An 18,803-nucleotide genomic window follows, 5' to 3' on the forward strand; every position below is an offset into this window, starting at 1 on the left:
CTGACTTCCTGGTCTCATTCTCATTATGTTTTCCCTCCCCTACAGTTAACCCTTTCATATATTTCCTTTTGCATTTCAGACTTCACAGTGCCTTCTTACTCTCCATGAGCTTGGGTGTTGTGGTCTCGCCCTGTGTTCCAGATATCCCAGCACTAGGTCAGTGTTTGGCAGATTATAGGCTATCTATCATAGGTTCTACAAATTCCTCTGCAGCAGTGTATTCTAGACTGATTACAACTAATCTACTTTAAAACCAATTAATCTACTTTAACAGCACCCAATAGTGAGGCTACTATATGGAGGCCCATAGACTAAGAGCCAACTGCTTTGCATTCAAATACTAGCTCTGAATCAAAGCTGTCATTTAGACACTTTTCCCCTCTCCCCCCCCCCGCCAGCTTCCCATTCTTCCCCATATACCACCATGTGAAATTTGCCATTGCTACAGGTCCAAAATGTTAAAATGTTAGTCCACATAGATCAACCTACAGATGAGTGAAAACAAGAGTAATGTTTCTAAGTACCTTGTCAGTGAGTAATGTCTGTTGATCTCGACACAGAATTACTGCTTTATCCAGCATCATTATCTTTGTGCCAACAGGTATTTCGTGACTCAAGAATGAAGGGGAAGAAAGGAGATATAGTCTGAACTCCTATTATGGTTTGGTATGAAGTGCCCTCTCCCAAAAGGCCCTGTCCCCTACTAGTGGTGCTACTTAGAGGTGATTGGGTCACAAAGGCTCAAAGCTTATCAATGGGTTAATCCATTGATGAGGACAGTTAGAGAGTGGGCCTAATTGGAAAAAATAGAAGAGAGTCTTTGAAGGGTATGAAGGTATGTTTTATTCCCAAAGTCTGTTCCCTTTCTCTCTCTCTTGTTTCTCTCTGTCTCTCTCTGTCTGTCTCTGTCTCTCTGTCTCTGTCTCTCTCTTCTCTCTGTCTCTCTGTCTCTGTCTCTGTCTCTCTTCTTCCTTCCCTGCTCCCCTCACCCACAGTGATGCTCTGCCTTACCTCAAGCCCTCAAGTACAACATAATAAAGGCATTTGGCCATGGAATAAAATCTCTGAAACAGTGAGCCAAAATAAATCCTTCCTTCTTCTAAGTTGTTTCCCTGGTATTTTGTCACAGGAATGGCAGGTTTCTGACAGAACATGGTCCTACAGAAATGTGGAGGGCACAATATCATTAGCTGATGACCTTTCTGTCATCCTTAGTCTCTCTACATGGTGAACAGGCTTACAGATAAGACTTGTGCCTCTTCATTGACATATCTCGGATAGGTCCTTTGTCTGCATTCTGAAACTCCACTTCAGCCCAATCTCTTGGTGTAACAAGAAAACTAAACTGAGAATTCGTATGTTTTGGAGTTTACTCCAAATTGCCCTACAAACTGGCTTTGAGTCCTATGTTTTTTAATGTAAAATTCCTAGCCAAATAATTTAAATGGATGGACCAAGAGCAAACTCAGTGAGCCAAACTAAAACCATTTGGTGGATTAATGATCATTTTGTATCCAATAAATTCACTCTGCTTAATAAAATTCTGAGTGCTCTTTACCCTATCAAAGTGTTTCCATATGGCTATTTTTTTTTCTTTCCTTCCTACCTTTTTGCTTACCTCTTTCCCTATTCCCATTTCCTCTATTTGTGGAATATCATCTTTCTCCACTTTCGATTTTTATACTCTGGCACCTGGTGAGTGCATGAATATGTTCCAATTTTGGAAGGTGGCACAGCTGGGCTTTTATGGGAAATGGAAAAGGACAAAATCTCTTTCTCACAATCTGGGGAGCTCATCTGGCCTTTTTGACTCTACATTTCATATTTTAAAGGACTAACTAACATCCTCATAATCACAAAGCACCAGTGGCCCTCGGAGCAATTCCTTGTTGTAAAAGCAGGTGGAAATGAATAACCCGGCTTGTATATTTCAATATTTTATGTATGGGCTCTAGCCTCAGAGAACCATTTCAGACACTAAGTCTCAGTCATAACTCAGTCAGTGATTTCCTAAACATGGTAATTTAAAAGTTTGGCTTTTTTCAATAGAATCCACAATCACAGCCAAAAGTTCCTTTTATGCCAAATACTTTCTCCCCTCCTACTATTCTGAAATGCAATGAATGAGCACTGTATTTTAATGACACCAAGATAAAACATTTATTCAATAGTTTCTTCAAAACCAAAAAGTTCTGAAAACTTCGAAGTGTGGTGCCCAAACACCACAGCATTCTCCTGACCACAACAATGAGAGATTATTCCATTTATCCCACTTACTTGTGAATATTTTCTGTAGCAAAAACCAATGCGTTTGATTGTTTCTGTGAAAGATGGGAGTGTGAGGGACTAAAAACTCACATCATATCAAGTGTACATACATATTCCCTTTATTTTCCTAAAACATGAAAAAGACTAAACACATTTCGAGTCGAGAATGACTGAAAAGGAATTCTGGAACTATACAACCCACCTTCATGTTCAAACACAATATAATACTCTAAGTCTAGCGCGAAGAAGAAATAAAAGAGCAGTAGTACATTAGCATAGATTATGGGCTGTGTTTCCCCCCACAATCCTTATGTTGAAGTTCTGATCTTCAGTGCATCAAAATTCTGCTGCCTTTATAAATAGGCCCTTTGAAGAGTCAAGAATGTAGTCTTTAGGGTGGGCCTTAAGCCAATATGTGTGGTGTTTTGGTAAGAGTTAGATTTAAGCCTCAGAGAGAAAGACTAAACCCATTCCTAACACTAACAACCATGTGAACACACAGCAAGAAAGTGGCTGTCTACAACTGAGGCGATGAGCCTTAGAAGAAACCAACCCTACCAGCACCTTGATCTTGAACATCCAGTTCCCAGAACTGTGAGAAAATAGACAACAGTTGTTTATGCCATCCAGTTCATACCATTTTGTTGTGGCAACTCTGGCTATTACACTATGCGCATTTCACTATGTAAGCCATGACAGCTGACTCACAATGGAAGAATAATGATGCAGCCTATGCACCAACACACAGAACTACCCACTATCAGAGATGACAGGCAAACTGTCCTGGTTGCACACACTCACACATGCAGATTAGCATAAATGTGTCCTGTCAGCTACTCACTTGCATCACCAACATGCCAGTCAGTGATAGGATTTTTCTGAAATGATTAATTTGATATATTCCTCCCAAAAAATCAAATATTGCACTGTTGTCTCAATTAACCTGTCATTTTATTTCATAGAAAATAAACCATGTACTAAATTGCATTAAGAGCATTTTGTGTCTCTGTGTCAGAAAGATCACATCTAGGCTAAGATACCACAAAAGTTATGCAGGATATAGGCTATCTGTGTAATTTGCAGGGCCTTCCCAGATATGGCAAGACATCCAAAATCCCCAGACACAACTCCATTGAATGACAACAGAGACAGACTCCTCCCTCGTTCACTTACCCAAATCATGTAGCCAAGGAATATCCCCACAGTTTCCAGAATGCCTGCCCAAGAACAGTGCTTTCCTTCCTAAGAACCACTGAGCTAATGTATCTTCCATTTCTCCTGAGGCATATCAACTTACCGAAGTTTGAATTGTGCCTAAACCTTAACTAACTCAAGCCATTTACAATACTTCAGCATCCTCAAATACATCCCTTTGCAATAAATCCCATCTCCATGGGAATTCCAGCCTCAGCCTTGCACCTGTGACTCGGTTTGCTCTGGGTGCTTTGTATCACCGCTGTCCCTCTCTCAAGGCAATGGTTGGGTTCATTTTTTTCAGTGATTTATTCAACCTCTCATATGGAGCACATGTCATGCCCAAAAGTAAGGATTCAAAAGCAACTTACACTCTTTCCCTCAAAAAACTTCTAGCAGTTTGCCAAATAGTATGACAGGAATATGGAGATAGCTAAGTCATGGAAAGTGTCTACAAAATAATAATAGTTTACTATACTAGTAATACAGCTCACAAGAATATTGAAGAAATGCTGTTATCCAGTTAAAAAAAAACATAAATGGAAAAACAATTGATTGCTTTCCTTAATCCACTCATTCAAAAACATGAGTTTTAGAGCCAAGTATGATAGCAAACACTTGAAACCTCAGCATTTGGGAAGCAAGAGGCAGTAGGATCTCAAGTCAAGACCATATAGACATTGTAATAAGGTCAGGGCCAGCATTAGCTACTTATATAAACATAGATTTATTTACCACTTATCCAAGCTTACAAAATATCATACTAGTTGGAGTCATTTTTTTCATTTTTCCCCAACTAAGACCTTGATTAGAAAATTCATCCAAGTACTTGGTTTTAAAAACTATTACTATTTCATTTATGTTACTTGGGTTTATTCTCACTTTATAGAATGGACATATATTTTTATTACCAAAGTTTAGAGCAAATGGATTATAAATACTATTTGCCCAACAATGCATTGCTTTTTTAAAACCTTTTCTTCTAGCTTTCAGTTTAAAAATAAGAAGTCAAATGAAAAGCTTTCTAAATAGAAATATTCTTGCAGTTTTGCTGTTGCTGTTATTTCATAGGGAATACGAACTATTATGTTATTAAGAATCCTGGGACTAAGAAGTTGCTTTTCCTGTTGGGAAGGTATAAAAGAATGTGTTATTGTCATGGCCTATTTAGCTACTTGAATGTTTACTGTTTTAAATGTCCAAATGAAGTTCTTCATAATTTGCAAACTTTATTTTTCCTAACATTTCCCAAGCCTAGTTTATAATATTAACTTATGAAATATAATTCAGGTCAAGAACTTAGATACTTCAAAGGTAATTTGCAGAGAGTTATAGCATGCTTTCTACTGGAGAAGCTCCTTTTTGGATGTTTCATAAAGAATAAATTATAGTTACATGGCATTTCCCAAGGACAAAAATTGTTTCTGTTATGTCTTTTAATATTTAAAATAATTCTGTATAAGATACAATTATATCCTTCTTTACACGAAAAGAAAACTGAGGGGCAGAGACATTAAAGATCATTAAGTCAGAATCTGGCAGCATCTTACATTCTATCTTAGAGGTGCCTTGGTATTGGCACAATGGATTTTCCTTTCTCCCACATTTATGGATGAGATAAACTTCCTACTTTTAACTATAAAAAAATGTAAAAGTCTTATTCTCCTTCTTGCATCCATATGCTGTGAGCTATATTCCCTCACAGCCTTTATGCAGTAGAATGACTGTGTGCATACATTTTCTTAGAACCTTTTGGAAGACCATGTTAAAATATAAAATAAAATTCCAGGAAGTGAAAAATGGCTATCAAATTTACCTGATAAATGCAGATTTTTTTCCCATGGAACTAAGTGGCAAATTTTCAAAAAATCTTTTTGATAGAATCAGTCAATTACCCACAACATCAACTACTGTTGCATATGTAGCTTGTTTTCTATACCACCATACCCCAAAAACTATTCTGGGGCATTTTTATTTCTTTATAGAGTTCTTAAAGAAGCAGTTGGCTGAATCCATAATGGGCAGGCCCCACCATGAGTCTAAGCCATGGATAATATTCAGAATGAAAGAACAAGAAAGGAACTTAGAAATAAAACTCAACTGCATCCATCTTCAAAGGAGAACATTAACAGGATCACTTGGCTGGTTACGAACATCACCAAAATTAAGCCTGGCTTTCAACAGAGACATTTTTCTTTTACTAAGGTTTCATACTACCCAACCTCTCAGGAATACCCATGGGGTCATATTTACCTTCTTACATTGGGTTTTAAATTCACTGTGTTTATTACCATGCTCTGTACATTGTTGCATCTATGGCCTCCTGAGGCTATAACTATTGTGGAGGATCCTCTTTCTTTTTAGTCTCTCCTGATATATGCTGGTCACCTGCCTCTCCATTATTCTCTCCTCTGTTCCACATCTGCTGGCCTCCACCGCACCTGCCTTTACAAGTTTACATAGGCATTTATCTTCCTCCGCTCTCAAATTACAGTGCAAAAACTTCAGGCGCTTTCCATTTAGAATGACACTAGCCTGAATGAACATTAGCCTGATAGGGGCCAAGGAAATCATCAAGACCACAGGTGAGTGTCATATATTCAAGCTGGCCCAAACAATAATCTAATGAGGAGAAAAGAATGGCAAGCCTGACAAGGAAAGGAAAACTTGCAGTCTGCATCAGAGTTAGGGAAAACAGAGCTTTAAAAAAGAAAAAGTCATCCGTTTTCAGAAAAGCGTACTAAATTCAAGTTTGACATTCAAAATGGCACCTGCCTTCCGTGAAGGTTGAAGCAGGTGGAGTACAGCAGCAGAAGAGTGCAGTAGATTGGGTGAGGAGGGGGAAGGGATCAGCGCAGGATCCTGAGCTGTCCCTCTAGGAGCAGCCGCCACAATGCGGCCAGGTACATGGGGGAGTTTCCACTGTGAAAACTGGGAAGGATGGAGCTGGCAATTGTACGAAATTAAAATAACAAAAGGAACCTAATAACCAAATGCAATATGTGACCTATAACTTAGACAAATCAGCTATAACAAACATTGTTTTTAGCTACTGGTGGACATTTGGACATTATTTGGGGATCAGATGAGATAAAAATTAAGGAGAAAGTTGAGGGTCATCAATAAAGGAAAGAAGCTTAGAAAGCATGATGTACAATATTAATATACACGAAGAATGAACCATGATGGACCCAGGAAGTGGAAATGTGTTGTTGTTGTTTTTAATTTTGGCTATTTTATGTTCTTCTTTTCTGTCCCATATAGGGGTTCAGTAACTATGAAAAGATCAGTTTTTAAAATAATGACACATAAATAGACACACAATCATCTAGAAAGTGTACCTTGGGGGACTAGAGATGTCTTAGAGTCCCAGAAACCAGAATCAAGAGAGGTGCTCGTAAGGGAAAGCAGAGAAACACAAAGATCTTATGCATAAAGTTTGTTTTGCCCAGACTGCTCTTGACCAGGATCCTCCTATCTGTACTTCTTACAGTAGCTGGGGCAATATGCTAATACCACCACACCCAGTGTTTTTCTGTGGAGATGGGGTCTTGAGAACATTTTTTGTTACTTTGGTGTGAGGCTGATCTTGAACTGTGATCTTCCTGATCTTAGCCTCCTGTGTGGCTGGGATGACCAGTACATACCAGCTACTGGTTGAGATGAGGTCTTGCTAACATTTTTGCCCAAGATGACTTTGAGCCATTATCCTCTTGATCTCAGCTTCCTGAATAGTTAGACCAACAGGCATAAGCCACCATTCCTGGTGGCTTAGAAGACTTACTTTTTTTTTTTTTTTTTGTCGGTTGTGGGGCTTGAACTCTGTGTCTGGGCGCTGTCCCTCAACATTTCAGCTCAAGGCTAACGCTCTACCACTTTAGTCACAGCGTCATTTCCAGTTTTCTGGTGGTTTATTGGAGATAGGAGTCTCACAGACTTTCCTGCCCTGGCTGGCTTTGAACTGCAATCTTCAGATCTCAGCCTCCTGTAGCTAGGATTATAGGTGAGCCACTAGTGGCCAGCAAGACTTAGATTTTATTTGGTTTAGCTGACAAAGGGAAAGCAATTAGACACATACTAGGCACATGGTAACTGCTCAAAAAAGTGTAGCAATCATTAGTTATCAGTGCCTTCCTGCCTGTCTCTCAAAGCCCATCATCCACAGTTTTCATCTTGTTAGTCTCTTCCTTCAGGACACTGCTCTGAATACTCTAGCCCTACCATACTGTGGCATCCACTATCAATTTAATCATGTAGTGGTCTTCTAATTGTTTCCTGGCGTTCATGTTACCTTTGTGCTGTACTACAAGCACTTGAGAGGCCAATGGCATAGAATGTAACACAGAAGCTCAGTGTAAGGTCCTGGTGGAGATGGCTTGGGTTCACAACTCAAATCTTTTGCTAATGAATTTCACAATCCATTGCACATATTTAAGATCTCAAAGAGAGTTGTATATTTGTATACAGAGCCTTTTCTTTTGGGCTATTTTCTTTCCAGCAATGAGATTACTAGGTCAAAAGATACTGTATGTACCCATTTCCTGATACTTATTTAGTCTTTTTTAAGAGAATTACACTATTTGTACTATCCATAGAGTCTATTACACTTTAGTTAATTCATTTTTAACCCCTTTCTTACCACCAAGTGTGTTTCACTTGTAGATGTATAGCAAGAGGGGAGTGGGGGGTTCAGGGGAGAGGAGTACAAGAATGAAGGGGGAAGAGGAGAAATGAAGTCAAGAATTCATTGTATATACAACAGAATTGAGAGGTATAAAGGAAGGGGTGGGTTGTAGGGGAGTGAAGACGTTGAAGTAATGACACAGATCAAGATGCATTGTATTCATAAACTGCTTTGTTAAATGGCAAAAAATGCAATATATAACCTAAAATTGAGACAAGTAAGGGAAGGATGGGCTGGGAGGGATGGTGAAATTGTTGAAAAGGATGACATTGATCAAGGTATACTGTATTCATAAACTTCTTCGGTGAACTCCTTCATACGTCTACTTTAAGATAATAAAACATTTTAATAAAAGATACTATATGACATAAAAAAGAACGCGTACCTTGGATTTTTAATTTCAGATATGCAATGTCAGGATAAAGAAAAAAATGGTTTTACTGTGTCCAAGTAGAAACCAGAGACAGACAGAGGTATAACCTCCAATGGGAACCAGTATACTCTTCGCAAATCCTGTCGATATTAGGAATTCTGAACAAAGTACCACAGAAGAGTAAGCTGAAGTTCCCCCCTAATTTCCTCCCTCCCCACTCTGCCCATGAAATTATCCAACTTTTTGTTTTACCTTAAATTAAACATGATACTCCTTGGAGTTTTATTCTTTCTTATCTTGGTTTTCGTTTTACTTTATGTAGTCCTACAAAGTAGACCATCATTTATGGTGATGACTACCAATTTTATACTCTCACAGAAACCCTGAAATTAACATATTGAGTTGAAAGCACTGAATTTAACTACATTTCTCTTTGGAAAACATACTTTCAATGTTATAATTCTAATCCTTAGTAATGATACCAGAATCAATCCAATGATCCAATTCACAGGCATGGATGTATAGGGATCCTCTCAAATGTCCCTCACAGTTCCTACAATCCAGAGACATAATTACATGCAGATGCTCAGATAATCTATGCTGGAAGTCTATGCAGCTACTAGGGATAAGTGAGTTTTCAAGATTAAAAATAAAAGGATTAGTGTTCAAATTCTGAATATACTTCTATGGTACTAGCAACAGTAATAAATTACAAATTTTTAAACTATAATTTATCATATTATAAAATTATAAACTATGCTGAGATATACCTGTTAAAATACATCTGACCTAGTTTGTACTACCAAGTACAAATAAAGATGAATTAAGAAGACCTAATGGAATGGTATAAGATGGATCATGTGGCTAACTAAGAAGCTACTCTTCCAAAATTGATGTGTATATTCAACACAATTGCAATCAAAATCTTACTAACTTTTTTTGTTATCAAATGTGACAAGCAAATCAACAATCGCTTAGAAGTGCAAAGAACCTAAAATAACCAAAATAACACTGAAGAATCAAAGTTCACTTCAAAATTTATTATAGAACTGCAGCAATCAAGACCAAGTCATTGGCTCCAAAGTAGATAAACTGATCAATAGAATATAATAGAGTCCAAAAAAAAGAATATAATAGAGTCCAAAAATAGAACAATCCATATGTTGGCAATTGATTTTTCCATGTCTCCAAACACAATTCAGAGCAGAAAGTCTAGACTTGATAGCAAACATGGGAACAACTGAATACCTACATACAAAAAATATGAACTTTAATCCATACTTTAAACAAATACAAATACTAACTCAGGACAGGATCACAGATATAAACATAAAATCTAAAAGCTTAGGAGATTGGTAAATTTTTTTGAGGTAGTCATCAAAAGCATAATGCATAACATAAAAAATAAATGACGAGCCTAGTGCTGGTGGCTCACGCCTGTAATCCTAGCTACTCAGGAGGCTGACATCTGAGGATCATGGCTCAAAGCCAGCCCAGGCAGGAAAGACTGTGAGACTCTTATTTCCTACTAACCACCAGAAAACCAGAAGTGGCACTGTGGCTCAAGTAGTAGAATGCTTGCTTTGAGCTGAAGAGCTTAGGGAAGCCCAGAGTTCAAGTCCCATGACAAAAAAAAAAAAAGAAAAGAAAAGAACATCAAAATGAAGAATACTGCTTTCTAAAAAGCACAGTTTAAAAAACAAACAAACAACAGGAGACAAAAATTGAAAATCTGTATCTCATAAATAACTTTAATCCAATATGTATAAAAGCCTACCAGAATGAAAGAAAAATCAACCAATTTTTAAAAGCACAAATTATTTGAAAGGACATTTTGCCAAAGAGGATTTCTGATGGCCCGCAAATAATCCTATGAACCATGCTCATCATCATCATCTACCACTGGGGAAATGCAAACCAAAATCAAGATGTGATACTACTATATACCTGCTCGAGTGCCTAAAGTTAAAGACCACGCCAAATATGGAGCAACTGGAATCCTCTAATGCTGCTCATGGTCACCTAAGCACAATTACTTTGAAAGATAGTTTGACAATATTCTAAACACACACCTACCCACCCATTCCAATCCTAGGTCTTCGTTTTTCATTTCCTTGAATTTTCTTTTAGAGTCCTTGTAGAATTTCAGCCCAAACTTGAATCATATGAATTAAATTAGTAGCATAAATTTTCAAATTTAATTAACTACTCATTCCCCATTGGCAGACCTATACCTGGTTTTCTTTATCTTCAGAATTGTAGCTGATTTTTTTGGAATCATACTCACTGAAACTGTATATGAGCAAAGAAAAAAAGAAAGAAAGAAATAGAGAGAGAGAAAGAGAAAGAGAGAGAGAAAGAAAGAAAGAGAAAGAAAGAAAGAAAGAAAGAAAGAAAGAAAGAAAGAAAGAAAGAAAGAAAGAAAGAAAGAAAGAAAGAAAGTGAGTCAGAAAGAAAGAGAAGGAAGGAAGGAAGAAAGGAAGGAAGGAAGGAAGGAAGGGAGAGGGAAGCAAGGAGGGAGGGAAGAAAGGAGGGAGGGAGGGAAGAAAGAGATAGAGAAAGAAAGAAAGAAAGAAAGAAAGAAAGAAAGAAAGAAAGAAAGAAAGAAAGAGAGAGAGAGAGAGAGAGAAAGAAAGAGAGAAAGAAAGAAAGAAAGAAAGAAAGAAAGAAAGAAAGAAAGAAAGAAAGAAAGAAAGAAAGAAAGAAAGAAAGAAAGAAAGAAAGAAAAGAAAAGAAAAGAAAAGAAAAGAAAAGAAAAGAAAAGAAAAAAAGAAAGTGAGTCAGATTGGGTCTCTGCTCTCAAGGCCAATACAGGTGAATAGCCCTGAAATGTCAGCTTTCATCAGTTTCACTGAAAATTTACCTCAAGGACAAACCCATGTCATAGCAGTGTCAGGAAGCCAATCCAATCAGATGACTCTGTTTTGTTCCTGAAGGAGAAATACATTTAGAATTCTCAAGGAGTTTAAAAGGAAGTTAACTCCTTACATTCCAGTCTTTTGGCATTGAAAAGCTAGAGGAATATTTTACCAAGAAAGGGCAGAGAATATATAATTGGAAGGGAAAAAATGTTCATTCTGTGGCATTTTGCCTCTTTAAAACCATGTACCATATTTGAGCTATAACTCCGACTTCAATTTGCTTGTGCTGTACTAACATTCCAAATTTGCTTTAATGCTGAAAACACCCAGCTAAAAAGCTTCTGTAACAACTAGGCACACATTATAAATATTCTGACTTGTTTTTATTCCACCATGGCTATTTGAGCAGTCACTGAGCTAATTCAATTTTCAGGCCCATTAATCTGGAACTTCAAATCCAAAGAGAGACCACACATCTCCCTGATGGATTTTCACTGTAATGGGAGCATCTTAAAAACTTCTTTCACTGCCTACAGATCAGTGTGTGTCATTTCCCAGGGCCCCTGACCCATAAATGAATGGCTCCTTAAATACTCCAGGAAAGGAAAGGGAGGGAAGACATTACCACTTCTCATTTCCTCATGTGCCATCAATATTAACAAGGCCCAGACTTCCACCAATGTGAGCCAGACAATGCAAGGGTCTTTAAAGAAAGTCCCACTTTTTGTGTTCAGGTTATTACAGAAGAGCTTCCTGTCTTACCATCTGATTTCTTGTGTCACTCTTGCATGCCCTCCTGCCTGTGTGTTACGCCATCCATCATGCTATGACATGGCTGGAAGGCCATGTCTGGACAATCTAGCTACCAGAGTAGTGTTTTCTTTATACAGAACCCAGTGTCAGGTTATAACAATGCACAGTGGATTAAGACCTGTCCCACTAATACAATGTTTATCAGTACTACCTGCAAAAATACCAATAACTAGGTCACAACCCAGACTAATAGTAGCAAATGCTGTGATGTAGGGCCCAAACATGGGGATTTTTCTAATACCTTACCAAATAAATCTATTTTGTTATATTATTTTCATGGGGAAAAGAGGCACATTTTTAATATAGTACTTGTATTTGTAGAACTTCAAACAAGAGCAATCAAGAAAGATATTCCAGGGCAAAAAGCTTTCCTAGTAGCCTTAAAATCCATTAAGAAATAGTCAATTTTTCCAGGTGCCAGCTAATGCCTATAATCCTAGCTACTCGGGAAGCTGAGATCTGAGCTTCATGTTTGGAAGCCAGCCAGGGCAGGACAGTCTTTGAGACTCTTAACTCCAATTAATCACAGAAAAATCCAGAAATGGCTTAAGTGGTAGAGTGCTAGCCTTGAGCAAAAAACACCCCGGCCCAGAGTTCAAGCCCTAAAATCTGGCAAAAAGAAAAAGAAAAAAAAAGTAGTCAATCTACTTCAGAACAAATCACTTTCATATTTCAGCTGCAGATTTCATCAACTGAATTTTGTGCATGTCACAAACAGTGACAGCAGATGTCATTACAGGACAGAAATTTTCATTTCTCTGTCAATGTTGTTTATTAACCAACCAGTGCACCCACAGCATATAATGTGTTATGGTAAATATCAGAGATGAATCCCAAGATTCTTCAGTAAACTTCTTTTGTGAATGGTGAACATGTCATAGAGACCTCTTGTGAATACTTTGAAGGTATCAAAACCGAATATTTCCCCTACAACTGTTTTCCTTTCTGATCTGACTGAAATCCTTGTCTTTCTCTAGATGAGCCAATGGACTTAACATGGAAAATAGTCTCAATACCCTTTCACATTTACTGGTCTCTAAGCAAACACTGGCCATTAGACCACCTAAATAAATTCCCCAAGGTATAGCACCCTGGGAAGGAAAATGTAATAGGAAAAGAGACAAGGAAGTCCAGACTTTGGCGAGGTAGGGGAAAATACAGGCCTGAGGGGGGGGGGGGGGTGGACACATAAAGATACCTTCGAAACAATGCTCCCAGAAAAGACAGGAGACAAACCTCAAAAGAAACAGACATCACAGTCTCTGCCTACCAGTACGGCCTTTGAGCAAGATTCACCTCTATGTATTCAAGAAAACCCTTTCACTTTATGGCTATCTGTGTTCCTAGATCATTCTTCACCTCCTTTTACCTGGCTTCTTGCTGGCACTCAGCTTCTGCGCTCACTTCTACTTCATGCTTAATTTAACCTTATACCAGCTGTCCCACCATCACGGCCTGAGCCCACATGTAGGGTAGGATGATGTTCTCCCCCCAAAAAAGTCTGAAAAGACAACCATGAGTCCGTAGTAGCAAAGGAGAAGAAAAATGTGTGGTAGTGATAGTATTAAAATGGCATGTCTGCGGAGCACTGGTGGCTCACGCCTGTAATCCTAGCTACTCAGAAGGCTGAGATCTGAGGATCGAAGCCAGCCCTGGCAGAAAAGTCCCTGTGAAATTCTTCTCTTTTTTTAAGATTTTTTTGTTGTAAAAATACTATATAGAGGGGTTACAGTTACATGAGCAAGGTAATGAGTACATTTCCTATTAAGCATTGTTGCCTCTTCCTTTGTTTTTCTCTTACCATCCCTTCCCTCCCAACTCTATAACTACACTCCCGCCTACTCACCCCCCAAATTGTAAAGTTCATTTTTCAACATAGTGTCTGTACATCTCATTGTTACAACGGGTCAACCTGTATCCCTACCAGAAAGAATGACATCGCCCCATTTGTTAGGAAATGGAAAGACTTGGAGAAAATTATATTAAGTGAAGTAAGCCAGACCCAAAGAAACATAGGTCCCATGGTTTCCCGTATTTGCAATATGTCTGGGACAAGTAGAAAAGGTCAAAAGCTATATACATATAACCAGATAAGATGATGTTACGTGAAATCAACCCCAAGATAGGGACACAAGTAGTTTTTTCTTGCTTGCTATTGTTTAACATATTTATAATGTACCATGTAAATTTTGTTGTTTTGTATGTTCTTCCTCCACACTATAACCCCTGTTTTCACTGTATTATGATGTCAGTGCCCTGCATCTTGTATATATACTTTTCTACTTTGGGGAGGGGAAGGAAAAAAACAAAATGTCCCTGTGAAATTCTTATCTCCAATTAACCACTCAAAAACCAGAAACAGCTGGTTGTAGAATGCTAGCCTTGAGCACAAAGAGGCTCAGGGACAGAGCCCAGGCCCTGAGTTCAAACCCCATGACCAACCAAAAGAAGTAGTATTTACTAATGAACAGGCAATGTATGCAAATGCTCCTTTTTTTTTTTTTTTTTTGTCTGTTGTGGGACTTGAACTCTGGGCCTGGGCGCTATCCCTCGGCTCTTCAGCTCAAGGCAAGTGCTGTACCATTTGAGCCACAGCACCACTCCCAGTTTTATGGTGGTTTATTGGAGATAAGAGTCCCATGGACTTTTCTGCCCAGGCTGGCTTTGAACCACAATCCTCAGATCTCAAGCTCCTGAGTAGCTAGGATTACAGGTGTGAGCCACCACCCGCACCTGGCTAAGTGCTCCATTTTTAAGAACATATCACTCCCTTCCCTTCTCCTCCTCCTCCTCAGTATATTCTTATGCTAGTCTCTGCTGCTTGCAAGGAGACCCCAGAGATCATGTGAGGAACTCATCTAAACTCCAGTGTAGATTAGTAAAAGTTCAGTATGTGGCTGAAGTCTGAGTCATACCTTTTGAGTGGATATTCTGAAGTTAATGCAATATACAGAGTCATAGGATACCCATATATGAGGCACTTCTATTCATCGCTTTTTTTTTTTTTTTTTTTTGTTGGTCGTGGGGCTTGAACTCTGGGCCTGGGCGTTGTCCCTCAGCTCTTCAGCTCAAGGCAAGCGCTCTACCACTTGAGCTACAGCGCCACTTCCGGTTTTCTGGTGGTTTATTGGAGATAAGAGTCTCACGGTCTGTCTTGCCCGGGCTGGCTATTCACCGCTTTTACATTCTACATCTTCCAAGAGATTTTGAACTTGTCAGATCAATGGGCTTTACATATTAAGATATGACTTACTCTGTTCAGAATGCTATAATAAAATATCATAGACTGGGTGACTTATGAACAACAGATACTTGATTCTCATAGTTCTGAAGGCTGGGGAGGGAAGTGGTAGTACAGCACTAGCTTTGAGCTGAAGAGCACAAGGATAGCACCCAGGCCCAGAGTTCAAGCCCCATGACTGAGGGGGTGAGGGGGAGATGAAGGCTGGGAAGTTCAAGGACCAGGTGTATCAAACACAGTGCCTGATGTTCATAGATGGCACCTTCTTACTGCAACCTTGCATAGGAGGGAGGGATGCCTAGCTCCCCAGGAGCTACTTTCTAAGGGCATTAATACCATCCATGTGGCTTCTGTCCTCATTACCTAATTATCTCCCAAAACTCCACTCCCAATACCATTTCCTTGAGGCCAGTGTTACTTATCCTTTCCTTCTTTCCTCCCTTCCTTCCTACTTTTCTTCCTTTTTTTTCCTTCTTATACATTCTTACTGGTTTCATCAATGGCATTTTTATACATTTATATTGTATACTAGGATCATACTTGTCTTCCCATTACTCTTTTGTCCCCTTTCTTTTCCCAAATAGATTGAGGTTAGAAATTTCAATGTATTTTCTAAGGGAAGTTGGTAGGGGGAAGCTATCAGATTATAACAGACAATCCCATTCATACGTTCAGAAAACCTACTTGTGTTCTGAAATATACTTAAACCAAGAGCATTTAGTCATATTTACTTGTCACTCACCACATATAAAATAAAGTTACTTTTGAATGCACTACAACATAAGCTTGAATAGGTAAAACAGGCTGAATGCAGATGCTCACAGGTTTTTTTTTTTTTTTTTTGGGGGGTCCAGTCGTGGGGCTTGAACTCTGGGCCTGGGCGCTGTCCTTCAGCACTTCAGCTCAAGGTTAGCGCTCTACCACTTCAGCCACAGCTCCACTTCTGGCTTTTTTCTTTTTGCTTATGTGGTGCTGAGGAATCGAACCCAGGGCCTCATGCATGCAAGGCAAGTGCTCTACCACTGAGCCACCTTCCCAGCCCGCTCACAGGTTTTAAAATGAAGAACCAAGCACATACCTGAGATATGATGAGGGCATAAGCATATTCCAAATGGATCAGATCCAAGTTGCAAACTTTAAACGCTTAAAATTTAGTGATAAATAAAAGGGCTTTGGTGGTAACCTAAATATGATATATGTTCTAAATTCTAAAAGTTACACCATAAAAACTTCCCTACAAAATTAAAATAGGGAGGGAAAGGATAAGTAGGGGAGGGAATGGGCGAGAATGATGAAAAGGATGACACTGATCAAGATATATTGTATTCCTAAATTGCTTTGTTAAGTGACAACTCCTTTTACAACGACTTAATTTGAAAAAATGACAAGAAAATCTTCACCTTTGTTTGCAGCATGGTTTACTTGAAAGCAGTCATTTCATGATCGATGGATTGCTTGGTAGTAGAGCATTCGCCCAGTACGTGTGAGGCTCTGGACTCAGTCCTCAACATGGAGAAAAAAATCATTTCAATTATATTAGAAAGAATAATAAAGGAAATGAATGGCATATACTTTCTCAGTGGTCATTTGAAAGAACCATGGGAAATACTGAAACAATAAGAATTTAGAAGCAGAGAACAAAGATAATTGGCACGTGTTGAAAGACAATTTCCAGCAAGTCATCCAAAGAGACACAGAATACATCACGTCCCAGATATTTTCATGGTTAGTCTCTTTTTAGAGACTTTCTCTAAGTTCATTTGAACCAATAATTAAGGTTACAAGTTCTACCATTTTTGTTTAAAATATCTGGAGATCAATCTAAAAGGTGTCGCTTTAATAACCTGTATGGCAAGATGAAGGAAGGAAGGAAGGAAAGGAGAGAGGAAGGGAAGGAAAGGAGAGAGGAAGGGAAGGAGAGAGAGAGAACACAGGAATAGAGGGATTCGTAAGTGAGCTTTCTATCAGATACTAGATTTGGTCCAAGAAAAACGATTGAAACTAGAGCAATATGAGTAATGGGTTGAGCCCTTCCAAATGTCCTGCAAAGACTATCGGTGGCTATGATACCCTTCACCTGCCTCGCCCCTAGAGGGCAGACTTCAGCCTGGCAAAGCAGCTCTGAGAGCGCGGGATCACTTCTCACGGGGAACCGAGCGCTTCCTTCTCAGCCTTCCTCTGTACTTCCCTGCAGCCATACTGAGAAGCTTGTTTGGGCAGGCCACCATCCTGGCTCTTGTCATCCACCTCCTATTTCAGAACCATCTGTTCTACTTTGTTCTCTGCTGATTTAACAGCATAACCATGATGGGTGAATTTATAAGTGAAAGAAATTTAGTTTGACTCCTAGCTCTAGAAATCCAAGAACATGGCAAGTGAATCCTCTTGGCTTCTGGGAGGAGCTGACCATAGAGAGTGGAAGAGCGAGGAAGCAAGAGAGTCGCCTTACTATCACTTGCAGTAACCAGTCCATGAGGTTGAGAACTTTCTCCTCCCATCTCCCAATGCTGCCCGTGACAAATAAGCCTCCATGGCAGGTTTGATGGATACAAACCACATTAAACCCTAACACCGTCTTTCTCCTGATATATACATACAAAAATCTCCCGTCTCAAATTGTACTTAGTGCCGCATACAACATCAGAGGGTGTGTCAAAAAAGTCCACTCACATTTTTAGGTTTTTCAGCAAACATTTTAAAAGTGCTATCATACGTGGGACATTACAATAGGCACTAGGAATATTTTTTTAATTAGGTTGTGTATATTTTCCTGGAAGAAAATGCAAATTATCATGCATGGCAACTGGGTTAAAGTTATTCAAGTAAAATATGACAAAAACTAGAGAAGTAAAACGCTATTAAAAGCAATTTATAAGGGCAAGGGGCATGGTTCAAGTCACCTCTCCCTAGAAAATTCAAGGCAGTGAATTCAAATTCTAGAAACAAGTGTTAAATGCATGTTTCATCTCCCAGGTTAGAAAACAAAAACAAAAGCAAAGAATGCCTTAGGAAAGGCTGGGTGTGACAGCACATGTGTGCAATCCTGGCCACAGGAAAGGTGAGATGGGAAGATCATGAAGGCCAATCTGAACCAAAGTGAACAAGACCACAGTAAGTTGGGAGGTGCTATCAAGTGACACCTGCAAGCAATGGGTTGCTGAAGTAAGAACTGGGGTCAAAATACAGGATAAGGGAATGGAGGAGCCCAAATAAGCAGGGTTAGCAGTAGCCCACAGTGGAGGCTTGGGCGAAAGTGGTAACTGTGTGGACAGTGACAAAATAGTGTTAAGATAAAGGCTAGCTGATGGACTTGATGAAAAATGTCATAAAGGGAGCTATTAAGGTTAAGGACCAATTTCTGGCCTATTA

The sequence above is a fragment of the Dipodomys merriami genome, unplaced genomic scaffold, assembly GCF_024711535.1.
Source record: "Dipodomys merriami isolate MVZ:Mamm:240054 unplaced genomic scaffold, mDipMer1.0.p SCAF_9, whole genome shotgun sequence".
Taxonomy (NCBI): domain Eukaryota; kingdom Metazoa; phylum Chordata; class Mammalia; order Rodentia; family Heteromyidae; genus Dipodomys; species Dipodomys merriami.